Genomic DNA, 22,572 nt, shown 5'->3' with positions numbered 1-22,572 from the left:
GTAGATGAGCCTATTTTATTAATCCAAGGAGTTAAATGATGAGGACCAGATAAGGATTTTGAGTTGGGTGAACGGGTTCAAGTAATCTTCAAGTGACGCAACTAAAGTGATAGAACATGGTTTGTGATTGAATGTGTAGCTTTCTGCCTTGGCAGCGGGGTGGACTGAGGCATCCTTCACTTGTTTGTAAATTGAGGAGGAAGAAAGCTTGAATAATAGATGTGGTTTGGGATGTGTTCTGCTTGAGATGCCTGTATAAAGATAGACTTGTTTGCTCCTCCAGCATCTCATATTTACACAGCTTATAGCAATGACCACCTTTTATTGTAACTGTTATTCATTAATTAGTCTTCTTCACTAAACTGAATTCTTTGAAGAACTTAATTCCTTGTTTTTGAAGTGTGTAGCTCAGTTCCTCACATATGGTAGGCGTTCAGTAAATATTTTTTAAAGGACCGAATGAATGCCATTCTTTGAATGAATGATATAGAATGCAGAAATGAAATTATGAAGCTTAATAGAGACGTTAGGGCTAGAAGTAGTTTATTGTTCTTGTCTATTGTTCTAAGTCATCAGCAGATAAATGATTCATTAAAGGCAGTTATGAAAGTTTAGGGAATTTTTCAGAAATGGAAAAGGAAATATTTGAGTTGGAGAAATAAAGAGCCAAAAAACAATAATTGGGAAACTTGGATTGAGAATGTTAATTGGAACAGTCAGCTGAAAAAGAAAATCATAAATAAGATTATAGCCACTTCAAACTCTGTACGTTAATTTAAAAATAGACCTTTTGAAGTAGGGCCAAAGCTTTTTATTCTGAATCTTTCTTTTTCTCACCTAAACTACACTTACAAGGACAATGTTTATCATTTCCAAATTTGATTTTGTTAAAGTAAGAAAATTTAAATATTCTGAAGCAGTCTAAGTGGAAAATTAACAATTCTTTATATTCTCCCCCAAAGTTTCATCGCAGTTCTTGTCCTTACACAGTTTGACATATGGGTTTTTTTTTGTTGTTCTCATTTCTACCTTAATTTTCAAAGCATGTATCATTGATACACACGCACACACAATCGTGTTTTTTGAGGTATTATTTAATAAAATTATATAATTACTAAGAAAATGACACTGACTTAAGTTGGTTACAAACACAACTGAATCTTTAGCAAGCATTCAGCCCAATTTGTAGGAGCAGAAATGTGCAGGTGTGTTAGAAATGTGCTCACTTGCCTGCCAGCAGTAAGATCCAGTTGTGCTAAGAAAATGGAAAATTTGGATAATTCAGGCCACTTAAGTAGATATTGTTTAAAAGAGCTTCTACTGTATTTTTTAAGTGTTATTTGATTGACCTTAGACAGCAGAAGTGAAATTAAAACACATGTTTTTGGCAGAGGGGAAAGAAAGCCAGTAGCTGTAATGAGATGAGAAAATGGAAATTACATTTCATGAGCTATTCAATGGGGTCTTCTTAATGCAGACCAGAATATACAAATAATAGACTTTTTTTAACTTTTTATTTTGTGTGCTTATGGCCAAAAATTCAAAATAATGTTTAAAAAATTAAAATTATTCTTCCTCCCCACCCCATATCCCATTTCCCAGAGCTTACTAATTATTTTAATCCTTTTGGAAATGGTTACTTGCACAAGCCGATTTGTATGTGTATCTATGTCTCCCTATATCTCTGTATGTCTCTTTTTCAATCAAAATTTTATATGGGCAGTCTCTATGAAGATAGATAAATTGTTGGTAGTTACATAGATCTTCTTTCTTACAGCTATATAGAACTCCACTGTTTAGATATAGCATAATTCTTTTAACCAGTTTCCCATTGATAGAGAACATTTCTGTTTTCAATGGACAGTTCTGGTTTATGTGTGATGTCCTTGCATTATTTTTAACAGCTCTTCCATTCATTCTCAGAATTGTCCCAGTTCAGATGATAAATGATAAATTGTATGGTCACCTACCTACAAATAAACATTTAGTTTATTTACATTTTTTATTACCCACATATTGAAATAAAAATATTTGTTCATAAACCTTTCACACTTGTGGGAATATTTCTGAGTGTAAAGAATTATAATTGGAATTGCTGGTTCAGAGAGTCTGTGCCCTTTTAATTTTGAAAAATATTACCAAATGACCCTTCAAGAAGTTTGTACCAATGTATACTCCTTCTAAGAGCAAACATATAAATCCCAGAAGAATCTGAATTAAATATAAGTTTGTTACCAATTCCTTCCTGACCTGGCACTTTCCTATTTCTCTGATCTCATAAATAGTGTCCTTCCTATTATCCATTTTACTATAACCACACTATTGTCAATAGGCAAAAAATACCCATACCTCCGGACATTTGTACTTGCTGTCTTAATTGCTTGGGATACTCTGCCCCATATTCATATATAACTTTCTCCCCCATTTCATTTAAGCTTCTGTTTCAGTAGAGGTATGCCCTGACCCCCTTATGAGAAAACATTGCTCTGTTAACCACTACCTAGCCTTTGACTCAGATTTATTTCTTTTTATCAATATCTGACATGTTGTTATGTGTTTCTTTCCCTTCTCCTTTCTAAAGTGTTAACTTCTTGAGTCAGAGACACCTCCTATCTTGGTTCCTGCTGTTTTCCCATTGCCTAGAAATGTGCCTGGCATATGAAGGAAACTCAGTAAATATGTGTTATCAAATGAATGAATCAAAATATAAGAGAATGTTTTTTTCCCACACTGGGTATCATCAAACATTATCTTTTTTTGCCAATTTGATAACAATGGTATCTTGTAATTTTAACTTTCTTATCTTTAATTGTGAATAGATTGTACAATTTATATCTTATTAGCAATTTTTAATTTATTTTGTTCTGTGAGTTTTCTCTACATGTCTTTTGTTAGCCAGTCCACTTGAGTTAGTGATCAACATTTAAAATGGGACTAGGAAACACGGTTGTGTGTCTTCTCCACTGCGTTAATTCTCTGGGTGCAGAAATGCAGTAGACAGTGTTGGGTGTAATCTGGTAGACAAATATAATGCAAGGATGGCAAGGTAAGTGCATCCAGTGAAGTGGCCATGATGGTGAACGTAGAATATTTTCTAGGTAAAGATGCAAGTGAGAAATTTGGAGGAGAGAGTTTGAACACAGTAAAGTTGTAACATCAATTGATTTTAGGTCTCAGTAGAGTCAAATAATTGTTCTAATTTTTTCAGAGGTTCTGCTGAGAAATCAAATAAAACCATCAAGATACTTCTATTAAAAACTACCAATATAAAGATTCAACTTTACCGATGGGTGGTGTGATTTTAGAGAAGTTCAAACAATCGAAAGATTAATCTGGAACTACTGAGTAAAATAAGTATTCATAACCCCTGTGATCTAGTGGCTAGCTCTATATTAGAGTAAAATGCTCAACATAGTTTGTGGTGGCAGGTAGTTGGGGGCAATCTGAGAGAGTGGATAGGTAAATTCAAAGGTGAAATATGGTGTATGCACATTGGGTTGTATATCATGTGCCAGTTAACAGCAATGGTTTACAATTGTTGTGCTGTTGTATAACTCATCCTTCAACTCTACATTCATTCTACAGTTTTCTCTGTGATGCTAGAGCTTGGATGCTACAAACTGCTTTTCCTTGAACGGTATCTTTCTTTCTTAGATTCTGCCAAAAGGAGGCGCTAGAAGAAATAATTAGGCAGGGATCAAAGGAGGATGGAAAGTTTTCCCTGATCCTGTTTTCTTGATTTTCCTATATTTGTCAGAGTTACTCCAACAGCCCCAGTTGGGTCAACCTCCAGCTTTTTACAGCATCCTCAGTACCTGAGCCCTCCCAGATTTGTCAGCAGTGGCTATGTGGCAACCCCACCCCTAAGAGGTCTAAGCACCAGCTCCATGAAATCCTTTCCTCCAAGCTCCTAGATTTCTTTCCCCTTTTGTTGCTCCAGCCCTAAGTTTCATAGCTTCTTACATGTGGGTTACTTTATACATGAGTTGCTCTTACATATGGGTTACCTCTGCTTTGTCTCTCTGTGTGTTTTTAGCTCTCCAGAAGTGTTGCAGCTAACTCTTTTTATTATATCCCGGCTACGTGAACTGACTCCTGTAGTATTTCCTGTAATAAATATATATTCAAAACAGTGCTGACTCTGAATTTGGCTACTATGGATACCCCATCTTAGTGGAATCACACAATAGCATTGTGAATGTACTCAATGCCACTGAATTGTATACTTAAAAGTGGTTAAAAGGGTAAATTTTATATTATGTATATTTTACCACAATAAAAAAAAAAACAATGCTGAGTGGGGAAAAAAAGAAACAAACTGAAATCTCAACATAATATATTTCTTTAAGTTAAAAATATAACTGTGAAAAATAACTCTACATGATTCTCCCTAAACATTTGCATTAGGGCAGTTTCTCAGCCACAGCACTATTGATGTTTGAGCCAGATAATTTTCTGTTGTGGAGGGGTAGGGGGATGTCCTGTGCTTTACTGGAGGCTTAGCAGCAGCCCTAGCCTCTCCCTGCTAGATGCCAGAAGCACCTCCACCCAGCTGTGACAACCAAAACTGTTCCCAAACATTGTTGAATGTCTTCTGAAGGACAAAGTCGCCCCCCTTCCCCAGTGATCTGGAAGCACTGCATTAGAGAACGACAACAAATTGTCTAATTTGTGAGTTTGGGGAAAATCCATCTGCTTCTACCTTTTCTTCTTTGGGTTCTATTTGCTTTCAGAGAGTATATGCTCTGGCCCATTCTCAAAGTCATGGTAGGTTTAGTGGTGAAAACTTTGCTTTCAAAGCCTGTGGATTCTCAGTGCTAACTATGGGTCAATATTAGGCAGTTCATCATTTGTACATACTTGAGCAGCATTCCCCAACTCTCTCAGATACTTTTATTTCAATATGTCTGACACCTCTATCTATCAGTATTATTTGTTAGCTCCTTCAAACCTCAGCCAGTTCACTGAGCTGGGCAGCATGAGATATGAGCCATATGTGGATTGAGGTATTTCTGCTCCATGGCTGAATTATCCTTTTCAACGCACCCTCATAATGATGAAGTGTCCCAGGGGTCTTTGATTGGTCCTGCTATTTTCTGTCTTCATTCATTGCTTATATGTTCTCATGTGGGCTCACACCTTTTAATGCCATCTCTTTGATGAATCCCATTATTTCTCTGCTAAACTCTTATTATCTACTCAAAATATTTACTTGGTTATCTAACAGGTATATCAAGTACTACATCTCTGAAAATAAGGTTCTTATTTTCACCCCACCAGCTCTGTCATCCAACCTGCTCTTCTTGCAGTATGCCCTGTTGTAGAAAATGGAAGCTCCATTTTCTTCATTGCTTAGGCCAGAACTTTAATTCTCCTTTTTCTTTCATCCTCCACAGCAGAATATTAGAATATTCTGTTCACTTATCCTCAAATATATCCAGAAATTTTACCACTTTTCATCACCCTTACTATGACTACCTTGATCCAAGCTACCAAATCCCTTACATACCTTTGAGTATTCCTATACTTGCCTCATCACATTCTATCTTCCACACCAAATTCAGTATGGTTCACTTAAAATGTAAGTCTCACTGTGACTTTTATATGCTCGAACTTTCTAATAGCTTCACATTCTAGCTTCACTCTAAGTAACAGCCAGAGCCCTCCCTGTGGTCTACACGGCTCTGTGTGATATGCCTTCTCTCCATCTCTTCAGTTTCAACTCCTTGTCACTCCCCTCCAGCCGTTCACTCTGGTCCTTTGTACTTTCTGTTTCCTATGCCTTGAATGAACTCTTCCCAGAAAAACACAAGGTACTTTCTCTTTCTTCCTTCAAGTCTCTTTTCAAATGTCACTTCAACAAAGAAATCTTCCTTGAATACTTTATTAAGTAACTTTCCCACCTTCTCCCTCTCTCCTGCTTCCCTCTTTTTGTTCCACTAATCATAGCCTAACATATTGTACATTTATATCTTTATAGGTGTATGTTATTTTTCTCCTACAACATTCACATTTCATGAAGGCAGGAATGGTGTTTTATTTACTCTTTGATACCTTGTGCTGTAACAGTGCCTGCCATGGGCTCCCAGCTCATATTTGGTAAAATAGTAAATAACTGGACTTCTCAAAATGTGTTGAACAGCATAGATAGACTTAATTTGAGATGGGAAATAGATTAGGGAATAGAAATTCAGCCGAGGGTAGAGTGGCCTTGTAGTTAATTTAATAAAAGTGCTCTTTTGACCTATTTCCAAGCCATCCAGCAGCAAAATCAAACTTATTTAATAGTGGGCCCAAGAGTATACATACAGAAGCAGTGCTTGGGACTATAAGAATAGTCTGATGAAATAGATACAGGACTACACTAATAGGCTGCTGATTTCCTCCCCACATGGTGATGATCAAACTTTTGGTTAGCCATAGAGTTAAGAAGTAAAACAAATATAAAGCTGGAGAAATTAGGAATGGGGGACCCACTTTCCTCTAGCTTTATGCTTCCGTGTAGAAACTAACTCTTTTTGTTGCTTTAGGCCTCCTTACCTGCACCTCTCCAAGGGAGAAGATGCGTATGATCTGATGGGTGTAGCTTAGACAATTTCCTGCTGCTTTCTCTTTGGGAACTCAGGGAGTCAGAGCTTTGACCTGCTTCTAGATCTTTTGGTAAGCCTAGCAGTAAAAGCTTCACCCTTAGCAGGAAAGGACTATGCTTTTCTGAGGGTAGATATGTCTTTTTCAGGGATGTACTATTAGTAAATCCATATGGATAACAATCCTTAAGCCATATGTTCAGATTAGCCATAATCAGTAATAAAGGTGCTGCTTGGATCTCATTTACCTGTTTGAACATTTGTCATTCTCAGTTGATGCGGAAATCAGGCAAGAGGGAGAAATGTGTGATGCATTAGGTCCTTCATTCCAGCTACTTCATACTTTTGCCTCGTTAGAAATGGATTAGCTGTCTATATCTTGCAGGTTTGTTAAGAACATTTAATTTGATATATGTAGGAGTACTCAAAACTGGTGTGAGAAATTCAAAACACTTTTCTTCAAAGGAAGTTAGTAATACCCCTTTTCAATCTGGGTGTACCATATCAGCCCGGGCATACTGCACACAGCACAGTCACAATGTCTAGTCCTAACCTTTGAGAGCCTTCCTGAATCCCACAAGTTTTAATGATGCATACAAACTTCTATGATGCCCAGTTCTTATCATATAGAGTTTTAAAATGAATGAATGTAGATTACTTCACTAAAAACAAACATATAACTTTGCATACTGAGGTCATTTAATCAATAATAAATTATTGTTATCAGCTAAGGGACTTCATCAGAATAAAAGTGACACTGCAGTTACCACAGTAAGGCACCACTCCACTATGTCTGTAGGTTAAGTAATTGTCATCCTTTGAAAAGTCTGAATAAAAAAGAAACAAACTATTACTTCAAGATAGGTAAGGGGGGCTTCGCTTCTGCCCGCAGCTGCGTCTTCAGCACATCAGTGGAGGCGCTGCCCTTTGCTAACTGCCAGTCCTCACAGGAGGTGCTGCAGGAGGGCCGCTCCAGTACCTTCTGAGCCCTGACGGCACCCCCAGGTTGGCCCCTCCAGCAGGGTGCAGTGGCAGGGGGCAAAGTGGCCCCCTGGAGGCACTGTGCCCCTCCAGCCAGCCAGACTCGCTGGTGCAGGTCATTTTGATCCAAACCTTCCTGTAAAAGGCCCGTTAAGCCGAGGGTTTTAGAGGATGCGCTTCGCTGGCCCTGGAGCCCACAAGACCTGTGAGGTCGTGACTACTGCCCCCAAGGGCCAGGCGCAGCTGCCCCAACCCAAGGGCGTCCTGCCTGTTACCCAGCTCTGTGGCCTGAGTTTCCTGCCAGCCCCCAGGCCCAGGAGTGGGTGTGGCCTAGCCCACTTGGCTGTGAGCAGGCAGGCGGCCCCTGTGCCCATGCCCACGTGCATGCCGTGCCAGAGGCCACCACGCCGATAGGAAGAGGAACTGTTCCCACCGCCCCTGAGCAGAACTGGGCCATTTCAGAAGAGCTTTTTCCTGGGTTCCAGCTTCCTCCTCCAACGCTGGAATGCGTGTACAACTTTGTGTGCTGTGGTTTTGATTCCTGGATACTTTTTTCATCTACCTGGATTACACAGCAAAAGAAAGCTACTTTTTGTTGTTGTTCTGTTCTTACCAACATGGTCAAATTAAAGCTGAGATGTGAAACAATCTTTGAAGTATTGCAAAACATCATGAAAAGCAATGGGCTTAATGCCCCATGTTAGGTGAAAACAAAGGAAAGGCTACTCATCTCCACAGGGACCATGCATGACAAATGTTATTCGAAAAGTGAGAAGCTATCATGGACATAGGACTCAGAGACATTGCCTGATCAGTGTCACCAGAGTTGTTGTTTTATACATCATCCACTGCCCACTTTAGGAGTATCCATGAAGAAGCTTTTTTCAGAATAATGTTCTTTCTGCCATAATAGTTTATTTTATCCTTGTCATATTTGGAATCTCATTTTGATTCACATGCATGTCCATCTTATTTTGGCTTTCCCAAGAAACACCCTCTGAGACAAGGATTAGAGTAAAACTGGCAAAGAAGTGGTGAGGTAATATAGAAAATGGAAGTAGATGAAAAATATACCATAGCAAGCTACTGAAACTTAATCTCACAGAGAGACTCTGGGAAATGATAAAAACACATGCCTTAAGCCCAAAGAGAGCCATATGGCTGACAGGGTCTTTGTGCTCTGGCCGGGTGTCAGGACTGTGCCTCTGAGGTGGAAGAGCCAAGTTCAGTCATTGGTCCGCCAGAGACCTCCCGGCCCCACATAATATCAAACAGTGAAAGCTCTTCCAGAGATCTCCATCTCAATGCTAGGACCCAGCTTCACTCAACGACCAGCAAGCTACAGTGCTGGACACCCTATGCCAAACAACTAGCAAGACAGGAACAAAACACCACCCATCAGCAGAGAGGCTGCCTAAAATCATACTAAGGTCACAGACACCCCAAAACACACCACAGGCCACAGACCTGCCCACCAAAAAGACAAGATCCAGCCTCATCCACCAGAACACAGGCACCAGGCCCCTCCACCAGGAAGCCTACACAACCCACTGAACCAAACTTAGCCACTGGGGGCAGACACCAAAACAACGGGAACTATGAACCTGCAGCTTGTGAAAAGGAGACCCCTAAACACAGTAAGTTAAGCAAAATGAGAAGACAGAGAAAAACACAGTAGATGAAGGAGCAAGGTAAAAACCCACCAAACCAAACAAATGACGAGGAAATAGGCAGTCTACCTGAAAAAGAATTCAGAGTAATGATAGTAAAGATGATCCAAAATCTTGGAAATAGAATGGAGAATATATAAGAAACGTTTAACAAGGACCTAGAAGAACTAAAGAGCAAACAAACAATGATGAACAACACAGTAAATGAAATTTAAAATTCTCTAGAAGGAATCAATAGCAGAATAACTGAGGCAGAAGAACAGATAATGACCTGGAAGATAAAATACTGGAAATAAATACTGCAGAGCAGAATACAGAAAAAAGAATGAACAGAATTGAGGACAGTCTCAGAGACCTCTGGGACAATATTAAATACACCAACATTTGAATTACACGGGTCCCAGAAGAGGAAGAGGAAAAAGAAAGGGACTGAGAAAATATTTGAAGAGATTATAGTTGAAAACTTCCCTAATATGGGAAAGGAAATAGTCAATCAAGTCCAGGAGATACAGAGAGTCCCATACAGGAGAAATCGAAGGAGAAACCCGCCAAGACACATATTAATTAAACTACCAAAAATTAAACACAAAATATATTAAAAGCAGCAAGGGAAAAACAACAAATAACATACAAGGGAATCCCCATAAGTTTAACAGCTGATCTTTTACCCGAAACTCTGCAAGCAAGAAGGGAGTGGCAGGGCATATTTAAAGTGATGAAAGGGAAAAACCTACAACCAAGATTACGCTACCCAGCAAAGATCTCATTCAGATTTGATGGAGAAATTAAAACCTTTACAGACAAGCAAAAGCTAAGACAATTCAGCACCACCAAACCAGCTTTACAACAAATGCTAAAGGAACTTCTCTAGGCAGGAAACACAAGAGAAGGAAAAGACCTACAATAACAAACCCAAAACAATTAAGAAAATGGTAACAGGAACATACATATCGATAACTACCTTAAATGTAAATGGATCAAATGCTCCAACATAAAGACAAAGACTGGCTGAATGGATACAAATATAAGTCCCGTATATATGCTGTCTACGAGAGTCCCACTTCAGACCTAGGGACACATACAGACTGAAAGTGAGGGGATGGAAAAAGATATTCCATGCAAATGGAACTCAAAAGAAAGCTGGAGTAGCAATACTCATATCAGATAAAATAGACTTTAAAATAAAGAATGTTACAAGAGACAAGGAAGGACACTACATAATGATCAAGGGATCAATCCAGTAGGAAGATATAACGATTATAAATATATATGCACCCAACATAGGAGCACCTCAATACATAAGGCAACTGCTAACAGCTATAAAAGAGGAAATCGACAGTAACACAGTAATAGTAAGGGACTTTAACACCCCACTTTCACCAATGGACAGGTCATCCAAAATGCAAATAAATAAGGAAACACAAACTTTAAATGATACATTAAACAGGATGGACTTAATTGACATTTATAGGACATTCCATCCAAAAACAACAAAATACACTTCTCATGTGCTCATGGAACATTCTCCAGGATAGATCATATCTTGGGTCACAAATCAAGCCTTGGTAAATTTAAGAAAATTGAAATCGTATAAAGTATCTTTTCCGACAACACTGCAATGAGACTAGATATCAATTACAGGAAACAATCTGTAAAAAATACAAACACATGGAGGCTAAACAATACACTACTGAATAGCCAAGAGATCACTGAAGAATTCAAAGAGGAAATCAAAAAATACCTAGAAACAAATGAAAATGACAATGAAAACACAATGACCCCAAAACTGTGGGATGCAGCAAAAGTAGTTCTAAGAGGGAATTTATATCAGTGCAATCCTACCTCAAGAAACAAGAACCATCTCAAATAATCAACCTAACTTCACATGAAAAGCAATTAGAGACAGAAGAATAACAACAACAAAAAACCCCAAAGTTAGCAGAAGGAAAGAAATCATAAAGATCAGATCAGAAATAAATGAAAAAGAAATGAAGGAAATGATAGCAAAGATCAGTAAAACTAAAAGCTGGTTCTTTGAAAAGATAAACAAAATGGATAAACCAGTAGCCAGACTCATCAAGAAAAAAAGGGAGAAGACTCTCTCACTGTTGTGGCCTCTCCCGTTGCGGAACACAGGCTCCGGACGTGCAGGCTCAGCGGCCATGGCTCATGGGCCCAGCCGCTCTGTGGCACGGGGGATCTTCCTGGACCGGGGCACGAACCCACGTCCCCTGCATCAGCAGGCAGACTCTCAACCACTGCGCCATCAGGGAAGCCCTTTATTGTTTTTATATTTATATTTTCTCATATTTTATTTTTCACTCCAGTGGTGGTTTCAATGAGCCCAAACAATTTGAAATCATACTTATAAATGATAATAGCAACGTAGTGCCCACATTATGCTTTTTACTATGGTATGTTCTAAGATTAAAGAAACTAAGAAGTTATTTATATATATCATTTTTTTTCTTTTCTATACATTTATTTCATTTTATTTTGAGATAGTTCAAGTCTACAGGATAGTTGATAAATAACACAATAAAACATACTCCTTATACAGATTCATCGCTCGTTAAAACCTTGTCATCGTTGCTCCTATCTTTCCATCTTTCTTTCTCCTTTCTTTCTTTTTCTCTTTTCCCTTTTTCTTCCTTCCTTCCTTCCTTCTTTTCTTTCTTTCCTCTTTTGTTCTTTCTTTCTCTTCTCCTCCTCCTCCTCCCATCCCCACTCCACCTCCTCCTTTTCTTTCTTCGCTCTCTCTCCCCTCCCCCACACCCCCCTGCCAAAAGACACTATTAGGCTGAGGCAGTATAACCCTTCGCATCTAAATACTTTAGCATGCTTCTTCTTAAAGCAAGGGCATTCTCCTACAAACCATATCAATACTACCTAAGAAAACAAACACTAATTTAATAGCATTGACCAAATACAGATCATACTCAAATGTCCTCAGTTGTTCCCAAAATGTCCTTTAGAGGGGATGGTGGTTTTTTCAATTCAGGGACCAAGCAAGGTTTACATAGTATATTTGGCTGCTATGTGTCTTAAGTCACCTCCCTTCTTCTTTGTATTTATTTATTAGAATGGTGTGGTCAGATATCCCTGCAGATCATCCTATACCCAGATTCTTCTGCCTGCTTCCTCAGAATAAAACTCAGGTGAAAGTTATGAAAGCAACTTCAAACCACCAAGATTATGATGTGCCCTTGGGAGGCATATCAAGTGAGGCCATCTCACCATTGACAATGCCAACTTTAACCACTTGACTAAGATAGTGACAGCCAGACCTCTCCATTTTAAAAGCATACTTTCTGATTCAATCCTTCCCTTTATTCAGTAGCTTTCACGCTCCTTGTTGATGTTGATCTGCATCTATTGTTTTGCTAGAGTGGTAGTCAGTTTTCATTATATTCCCCTTGTTTTTATTACCTGGCATTCTTCCTTAAAGGAGAGCTTTCTTTTTTTGTTTTTTTCTTTCTGGCCCGGAAGGTTTTCTACATTCTCTTTGAACTTTCCTTGTCCTGTAAATCCCCCATTTTTCTCCATGAGATCTAACTTCTTTTTAGAGGGAAATGTCTTTTGTAATGGGAGTTAAATGTGCTCTTTGCTTTTGAAATGTCACTATTTCTGTGTAGTTTCAATGTACAGGGCAAGAAAACGTATGTATGGTGTTTGTTTCTTAAGGTTTTTTACCTTTCCTTTAAAAAATGCATCAAATATTCTGTGAGAACAATATAACATTATTTACACAAAACTTTTTAGAAGTTCCTTTACAAAGATGGTACACTTAAGGAAGTATCTTCCCTAATATGTTAATAATTGACTAATAGCATTTAAAAAATGATAAATCCATGGATGATAACTGAATCCAAATACTAACATTGTCCATTTGAACTTGAAATGCTTAGGATGTCTTGCCAGTAACAAATGATTTCACATACAATATTAAACGTGCCCTTCCATTAAGCATTTGTCTTTAAAAGCAAATTCATACTCACCGCATCGTCTCTCACTCTCTGCTCTAATTTAATTCAGACTACTTATGATTATTGTGAGCAATTATTTCTTAACAGTTTCTTTCTAAATCCCATATGGTAATGATTAAAACTTGAAAGCTTTAAAATAAAAAAAATGCAAAAAGAAATATTTTAAATAAGTTTAAGAAGCCTGCTTTGGGCTCTAGTTGTCTCTTTATACTCCATCAGGTCCCCATGCAAAGTTCCCCCATGGACTCATTTCCTTCTCAAATGAGTGAAAAATTCTTTTTATTCCCTTCAGCTCCTCTTGAAAAGAAAGGCTTTATTTAAAATAATTGATTTATTTTTGAGGCTACAAAATGCTGATGTTTAGACACGCATTCGACACAAGTGATGTATTATTCCTAACTTATATTTCAGTTGTTTATAAGCTGATAAGTTTTGAATCATTCCAACTGTCATTTCACCTTTACTCTGTTGCCTCATATTCTAATGTGAAATCTTTCAAGATGGGAGGCCTGAAGCTGCAAGGAACATTTATCATAAAAAATTAAAAACCATAGCATACAACCTATTGATTCAGTTGATTTTCAAAAATTGTGCTCTTCATGAAACTGCCTCAGGGTGTAAGCTCAGAATTAAAATAACAATTATAAAATCCCCAAGCTGAGTAAAACCAAGCAGTCTAGTTGAAAATATTTATACAAATCCATTTTCCCCAGAAAAGCGTAGAAAGTGAAAAAACATAGAAGTAAAAAAAAAAAAAATTCTATTTTAAAGAATTAATTTTTTAGAATGAAGTTCAATTAGTTAACTCTTTTAAAGCATATATCTCCCACAAAACAGAAAAGGAGGAAACTGATGAAAGACAAAAATGGATGGAAACCTTGCCACAGATCCTGTTGGTTTCTATAGCGGCTGCAATCTTCCGACAAGGAATTTGAATTTTATCACTTCAGGGTTGCAAGGAATGACAGTGATCTTAAAGGAATTGCACACTGTTTCCATTTTAAAACTTGGCTAGCTAATTAGGCAAAATTATAGTTGTATTAAATGTGCATCTGTTACTATGCTCTGTCTTTAATGTTGGGTGCAAATATTTCAGTATCCAGTGATTGGTAACTACTTGGATTGGATTCTAAATTTGTAAATGAGAAGCTTTGATTGTGTCAAAAACATATGAATTATTTTTAATTGGAAAGCTTAAAATGATGTTTATTTTAAAAATTAAAATAGATATATTGTTTTTGTTAGAATAATTTTTCTAACCATATATAACTACAAATATTGACATTTTGTGGAAAATTAAGTCATGAAAATAAATAGAAGTAGTGCTAGGTATGATGAGGTTAACAAATAGTTCCATTTAAGATTTAAGAAAATGTTTATAAAAGTACTGCACAAATTTATTATTTTCTCCTTTTACTATTAAGATCTAGTTTAATAATATTACTATAAATATAATATATATCTTTTTAGCCTTGAAGTTGTTTAAAGTTTTACTTGTGGTCTCATATTTGTAAATGATCAGCTTTTGTAAATATTTGAAAATAATTTTTTTCTAAATTTTTAGAAGTTATATTTCAAAGCATGACTATTAGTATAAAATTACTAATTTCATTATTTACAGAATTCTACATTTTGTCAATGATCAGTCATGGTATGAGTTATAAGTATTTCCAGAGATTGGGTTTCAGCATCAATTCCTAACTCACATCCTTAGAATAAAAAACCCAGAAATATTAAAAATCAATAATTTTTGACCCATCATTGAACAAAGGTCACAGGGCAAGCTGAAACCCCCAAATTTAGAGAAACAGTCACATCCAGAAAGACTTAGCTCCAGAGATTTACTTACCTGGAGAACAAAATATGAGAATCCTTAAACTAGTAGGAACACTTAAATGGTAATCTTAAGGAACTGCTGGAGGCAGAGTGCAGGCTAGCTTGAAAGTGAGAAACTCTTGGGGACTGCAATCATAAGGGGGCCCCACACTTATTCATACCTTTACTCCAGGAACCCACCAAATTCTCCTGGTGAGGACATGAGAGAGATTCCTTGATGGTGCTAGCTGTGAAATTGGGAAAATAGCCATCTTGAAACCCATCCAGAATCTTAACAAATGCCTAATATCTAGGGAAAAAGGATTCATAAGGAGACAATTCTGAAAACTTCCCAGTTGAAGGAAGGGAATATAGAGGCATGGAATATACAAGATGAATCATTGAGTGGTTTGTCATGCCAAAATGTAAGACAGTACTCAAAAACAAAAAAAAACAAAAAAAAAACAGTGGGGATATGTCAAAGGTCACAGGAACCAACTGAAAAAATTCTCAGTGGTTCTAAACTGGAACAATTTGAGCAATAAAATAAATATGGTAGCTTTGGATTCTAGCCCAAAGTATAAAATAAATATCCGTGTGCTGGACTGATATAAATAAATGATTAAATGAAAAGATACATGAGAAAGAGAGATAAATCTCCAATGCAGAAGAATTACAAATAAATTATGTAGCTACTGTCCTCCCAAGGAGGTGGAGGATAAAGTCTCACCCCTCATGTGTGACCCTGATCAACATGGGTTTGAACTGCACAATTCCAATTATACATGGATTTTTTTCAATATTAAATATAATGTTTCTACATGATCCAAAGCTGGTTGAATTCTTGGATGCAGAACCATAGATAAGGAGGAACTGCTGATATGGAGGAACCACAAATACAGAGAGCCAACTGTAAGTTATAGGCAGATTTTCGACTATGCTAAGGACCAGCAGCTCTTATCCCCACATTATTCAAGAGTTAACTGTAGTAACTTCCTACTAATGAGTATATCATGGAAAGAAAGAAGAAAACTTTCAAGTGGAAAAAAACCCCAACAAACACTACCTCTGCCAGGAGAAAAAGATTAATATCAGGGATAAAGTCATGTTAATAGCATGTACCCTTGATATGATGTGATGAGAATGGCAATTTACATCTTTGGTCTTCCTTACCAAATCCATAAACACTGTGGAACCATGAGAAAAACATAAAACAAGCCCAAACTGAAGGACATTTTATGATATACTTGATGACTACTCCTCAACACTATCAAAGTAATCAAATAAAAAAGGAAAGTCTAAGAAACTCATAATCTAGAGAAGCCTGAGGAAACTAAATATAATGTGATATCCTGGATGCAGTCATGGAACAGAGAAAGGACATGAGGCAAAAACTAAGGAAATTTGAATAAAATATCAACCTTAGTTAATAATAATGCTTCATTAGTTGTGAGAAGTGTAATGGTAATTTCAACAATAGAGAACCTGAGTGTGAGGTATACAAGGAGTCTAATATTTCTGCAACTCCTAAACTTTCCTAAAATAAAAAAATATATTTAAAAGTTGTTTCTGATTTTCTTCTCTGTAGTTTTTTTAAAACACTGTTCTATTTGCTGTATTAATATTTTCATTGTAGATTCTAACCTGTATCAACTTAAATTTCCTAATTTGTGTTTATTGGTATTATGACATTGAATTCAAATTTTTCTTTATCTTTAATCTTCCTTCATTTGACTTAGTCTTAGAGAATTCGTTTAAGTTTAGTGTTCACTAAGTATCTCACAATAATGGTATTTTTTAACATCTTAATGTAATAGACATTGTACAAAACAGAAACTCTGTCCTTTGGTAGAATGATTAGTGGCAATTTACCGACCAAGAACAATAATGCTTAAAATTGTTTTAGAAGCTCTTTTACATTGAGACAAACATAAGAATATAGAATTACATAAAAGAAATATATGAAGGCATTATGTACCCTTAAGAACGAAGGCTTGGGGCTTCCCTGGTGGCGCAGTGGTTGAGAGTCCGCCTGCCAATTCAGGGGACACGGGTTTGTGCCCTGGTCTGGGAGGATCCCACATGCCGCGGAGCGGCTGGGCCCGTGAGCCATGGCCACTGAGCCTGCGAGTCCGGAGCCTGTGCTCTGCAACGGGAGAGGCCACAACAGTGAGAGGCCCTCGTACCACAAAAAAAAAGAAAGAAGAAAGAAGGCTTTTCTATTCCTTGTTATTTTTCTGATGTTGCTCATTAGACTTAGATTTGGGAATCCCAGTCTGTTCTTAACCTGAGAGCATAGTTCCTAAAATCCTTAATTTTCTAATGATATTTTTTATCGTAAAGTTTTTGTGGTTAGAAAGTATCTTCATTTCATGGAATTACCATGGTCTAAATAGTTTTACAATATTGTAACAAAAGGACTAGTAGCTATTTCTTCATTTTTCAGGGGAAAAAAATGTAGAAACTAGACGAGTATCAAAATCACCAAATTCACAATCATGCTAAGCACAACAAAATTCCATTGCTCTAGACATAAATGTCACATGCTACGGTTATAAATATTTGGTTAAACCAAATCAAAATTATTCATGAAAAACATATTAGGATGATCTTGGAGAACCAAAGCAAATTTTTAAAAAAAAACTCAAAAAACATTTTTTCATTTAAAGTATTTAGAACACATAAAGCAAGGCAATATTTATTCTTTTTTCCCATCTTCTGGTATGGGATCCGTTGGTGGCTCCTCCATGGTTGCACTGTTGCTCTCCAAGCCCATGTTACTATCACTGGTCCCTTCCTCTGCCAGACTGTCCACCCCCTCCTGCCCGCTCTCCTTGTCCTCAGGAGTAGACATGCCTTCTTCAACATTCTGTTGGCTTTCCATCATTTCTTCAAGGAATGTCTCCTCTGTGTCTTTCAGGACGCTCTTGTCTTCTTTCTTTTCTTCGGTCTTATTAGCTGCTGGCTCCTCCTCAGGAACACTACTGCTCTGGCTGCACTCAGCTTGTGCTGCTGCCTCTTTCTCCCTTTCTTCCTGCTTTTTGTGAGCCTGTTCCTCAGCTTGTGCAATTTCAGCTGCAGATTTTTCCATATCCACTTCTACTTTCAACCATACAAGCTTTTAAGTTCATTGTTAAATGAATCTGTGATTTCCAGGAATTTCCTCTTCTTTTCTTGGTGTCACTCCTCTATTTGAAGAAGTTCAGCTTCTAGTTTTCACTGATGAACCATTAAGGACTGGACCTGTCGTTTGAGGACCTGCATTCTAGCTGTTATGACAGCTGACCGAACGTCTGGCACCACACTCTCACTTAGGATTTCACGGATGAGGCTGTGGTTTCTCTGGAAACGGGCTATGGCTGTTTGCTTCATTGAAAAGCCATCATCATAATCATCAGATCTTCAGCAGGCTGAATGCTCATGTAAGGTTTTCCTTTCTCCATGCGAGACTGTCTCTGTCAACTTTCTTCCTCTAAAGCAGCTTCTGCACGACTTTTTGCACTTAATCCAGTATATCCTGTGGGCTTGCATAGCATCTTGTCTTGAACTGGATATCTACTTGCTTCATGTGTGTTCCTTAACTACTTAACCAATAAGACAGAGTGGGTTTGATATCTACATTTTTTAATTCCCACACATCACATTATAAACTATTATATATTCAGTATAGGTTTGCAAAATAGTTGTAAAGCTGAATTCAAGGGTAATATAATATTATATAAATAACATAATATCACATTTATTTCTAAAATGCTGTTACTTGCTTGTATCAGAGCTACTAATAAAAATTTTGAAGTGATTTCAGTGAATTTCTTAGGGTTTTTTTCCTACATAAACTCTTTGATAAATTTATTAATGAACCATGAAATGTCCAAAAAGCAGATCTTCCAAAAGACAAGTAGCAAGCAAAGCCTGGATAATCTACAAACTAGGTAAACAGTTATAAATAAATATATGTAAAGCCTTCATACTTGACTGTAATAATCATAGATGCCTTTATTAAAATACCTTTTTAATGATCAGTTTATGTTGTCTGAGACTATATGGAAATACATGCATAGTACTAAGATAAATTTCTAACCAGCTTCCCTTCTAGAAGCCAGTCTGCATGTTGCTGCCACATTGCTCTTCTTTAAAAAGCCTCCATCATTAGTGAACATAAATCAGTTGAGAGATTGCCATGTTCAAGCACTGTGTCAGGGCTTAAGGGAAATAAAACATGTATTAATACATAGTTCTTACCTTTATTAAAATAGTTCAGCATTCTCAGGTTTGCAATTTTCTAGTTAACTCTCAGTTCCTTGTCTGTAAAGTAGTGACTGTAATAGTACCTACCTGACTACCTCATTTATTCATTCATTCACGCACTCAAATCATTCTTTTTTTTTTTTTTTTTCCATAACACTAGTATATTCCGGGCACTGTTTTCTTACTCTGAATATAACAGTAACTAAGAGACATAAAATTCTTGACATTGTGAAACTTCTAGTGAATAAAACAGGCAATATTCAAATAAACAAATAACTAGAAAATACAATTTTGGGTAGAGATAAATTCTAGGAGAAAAAGTCAGGCAAACAACTAGATACTAAATACGAATGGGGGACTGTTTTTGAAAGGGTAGTTAAGAAGGCCTGTCTAAATAATACCTAAATAAAATGAAGAAGCAAGCAATGATCACCTGTGTGTGAGGAACATTTCAGGAAGAACTAACAAGATGCAATGACTCTGAGATAGAAATAAGCTCAGTATGGTATATTTTTGCTTGAGGAATAAAATGGAAAGTCAAGACAGCAGGAATGAAATGAATGAAAGTGGGGAGAGTGGGAGATGAACCTGGAGTCATGGCCAGAGCCAGCTCCTAGAAGCCTTAAGGGCCATGGTTAGAGATTTGGACCTTGCTAGAAAGTCTCAGAAGAGCTTCAAGAGGAAACAATTTCATGATTTCACTTTTTGTTTTTTTTAAAGATAATTATTGTTGATATGTGTAGCACAAGCTGTAGATGGTGTATATATAGCACAAGCCATAGGTAGTGTATCACCTGGAGTTCTTGCTGGACACAATGCCACACTCAATTTGGCTACTTTGTAGAAAGCTTAATAAAATGACTGTTTATAAAGACAACAAATTAGTAAACTATAGAGCAATAAAATAGGGCCAATACTTGGGAGCTTTTACCACTACTGGACCCAGAAGCACAGAGGAGTGGAGCAGTTAGTGAAATGGGGAAAGAAAGAGCTGTGTGAAGAGGAGTGTCTGATAAAAATTAAGACCTTAAATTCGGGGACTGGTCAACCTCAAGTCACTCTGCATGGAAAGGTCTTGTTCCTAACTCTTGCTGTTGCCCCACCCACACACTCAACATTGGCCAAAACCAAATGCAATCTAGAATACAAGGGAGCCTGATGATTCAGTCTGTTCAGGTCAGTTTAGAGAGGTTGAGAATGGTGGTGAGTGGAAGAGGGAAGCTTTTCAGTACTGGAGCAGGATTGAAAGAAGAGGACCTGTTTACAAAAACTTGATAAGTTCTAGGCAAGATTTTGTTGTGGCTTCAATAAACCCAGTAAGAATCTAGGTGGTAAGAAGTGGTGAGACACTGTGATGGTACAAGCAGAACTTACTGATGGTAAATGTGAAAGAAAGAGGAATCAAGGTTCATTGCTGGTTTTCAGTTTGAACTACTGGACAGATTGTATGCTGTTTGGTGATATGGTAAGAGAGAAGGTATAGGAATGTACTTTGATAGGGGAGACAAAGAGAGGCTCTCCTTTGAATAGTTTAACTTTAAATTAGACATCCAAATGGAGGTTCTGAGCAGGTGGTTGAATATTTTAGTCCATAGCTCAGCAGAGAGATTGGAGTTGGATATGTAAATCTTCGAGTCACAAGTACATAGATAGTATTTAAAACTATCACAGTGAGTATAAATAAAGAAGAGCAAGAGTCCAAGGTTGGGACATTACAAGAATTAGGAACTGAGACGAGGTAAAAAAAATTTGAAAAAGAAACTGAGAAAGAATATACATGATATGGGAGGAAAATCAGGTCCCAGAGCCAGAAAGTAAAGAGCTTCAAGAAAGAATTGTTTTTAAAAGTAAAGAGAACAGGCCTAAAATACAATTGGCATGACAAAGAAAAAAAAAAAGTCACCTACTGTCATTATCGCAAAGCTCACATTTTGGATTTAGCTAAATTATTTTTAATCCAATTTCTGGTCTTTGGTATATGCTTCACCTGGGGCTATTTTCTAACCATCAATTTCTTCAGTAGCATAATAGTGGAGGCTTGGGTGTAAATTCTTTCCTCTTGGATTTTAGCAAAGTAAAATAAGATTGTAAGTGTAAATGTATTAGATGAGTTTTATAAAAAATTTTCCAAAGAATTCAGAAAAAGTACAACTTATATCTGATTTGGAAATTAAGAACAAATTTATCATGGAAGTTGCCTTTGGGATGAAAAATGTTTCAAATTTTGCTAAGCAGTGGGGAAAACAAAGAATTTTGAGCGTAGGAAAAAATATGAGCAAAGACCCAGCAATTATAAAGTATGGGTCTCATTTGGAATAGCAAGTTGTGGTGTTTTCTGGAAATTAGGTGTGAATAGTGAATAAGCCTGGGGCCATCTGTTGGGAAAAATCATAAATGACAGGCTAAGGGATTTGGATTTTGTATTGCAGACAATAGAAAAACCATGCCTGGTTATTGAGTAGGTGATTACTGGTCAGACTGGGCTTCAAAGATTAATATAGCTGTGATGAGTAGGAAATATTGGAATAAGGAATGGTAGGTGTTTCATTGGATTTACAGTTAAAGTTTTAAGCATTTTCTTCATTTATTTTGGAAAAATAAGTGACATATACTTAGGACATTTCACTGGGCATATGAGTGCATGTTAAATATCCAGCCTCATTTTTCTATGTAGGCAAGAGAGGATCTCAAGTCCAGGCTTTTTCTAGCCTTTGTTATGAACGTTCCTCATTACCTGATGGAATCAGAATGCTAGAGATTGCCCATATTCATGCATGCCTGACAAGGTATTCAAGAAAAAATTTATCATTTTTGTTTGAATAGGGTGAAGCCAGCACCATAGTAATGTGTTAATATGTAGTAAGAGGTGAAGTAACTCATTTTCAAGAGAGTGGTGATCATGTTGCTAATTGTCCAAAAACATAATATTGTACTCCACGAATCTAGGTAAGCCATTGCCCTTGATATAAGGCTGATATAGTGGAATAAACCACCTATTAGAAAGGCAACTTTTATGCTTCCATAGATGAGGAAATGCTAGGAAAATCATTTGTCTTAATATGGGCTTGTTTGCTCATCTATACAGAATGAATTAGATTAGTGTCTTTATTATAGACTCTCAATACAATATGTTATAATTTTTTTTTGGATCCGTGTTTCTCAGTCTTAACCATGCAATCCTTTTAAAATACAAAATCTAGAGCTATTATTGGCACTAGTATCCTGCAAATACATTTTATGAAATATTGCTGTAGGCATTTGTCAAGGCCAGATGGAACAAGGAAA

At 37.0% G+C, this 22,572-nt stretch overlaps 1 pseudogene across 1 annotated transcript; it reads right to left on the bottom strand.

Moving 5' to 3' along the window:
* Positions 1–17,737: 17,737 nt before the first annotated feature.
* Positions 17,738–18,575, bottom strand: LOC309806919 (SWI/SNF-related matrix-associated actin-dependent regulator of chromatin subfamily E member 1-like; annotated as a pseudogene). Its single transcript has one exon. The product of its transcript is annotated as an SWI/SNF-related matrix-associated actin-dependent regulator of chromatin subfamily E member 1-like (transcript).
* Positions 18,576–22,572: the final 3,997 nt, after the last annotated feature.

This window comes from Mesoplodon mirus (genome assembly GCF_964341445.2).
Source record: "Mesoplodon mirus genome assembly, chromosome: 1".
NCBI lineage: Eukaryota > Metazoa > Chordata > Mammalia > Artiodactyla > Ziphiidae > Mesoplodon > Mesoplodon mirus.
The sequence above is the reverse complement of the archived record's forward strand: the minus strand, read 5'-3'. Positions and strand labels throughout refer to the sequence as shown.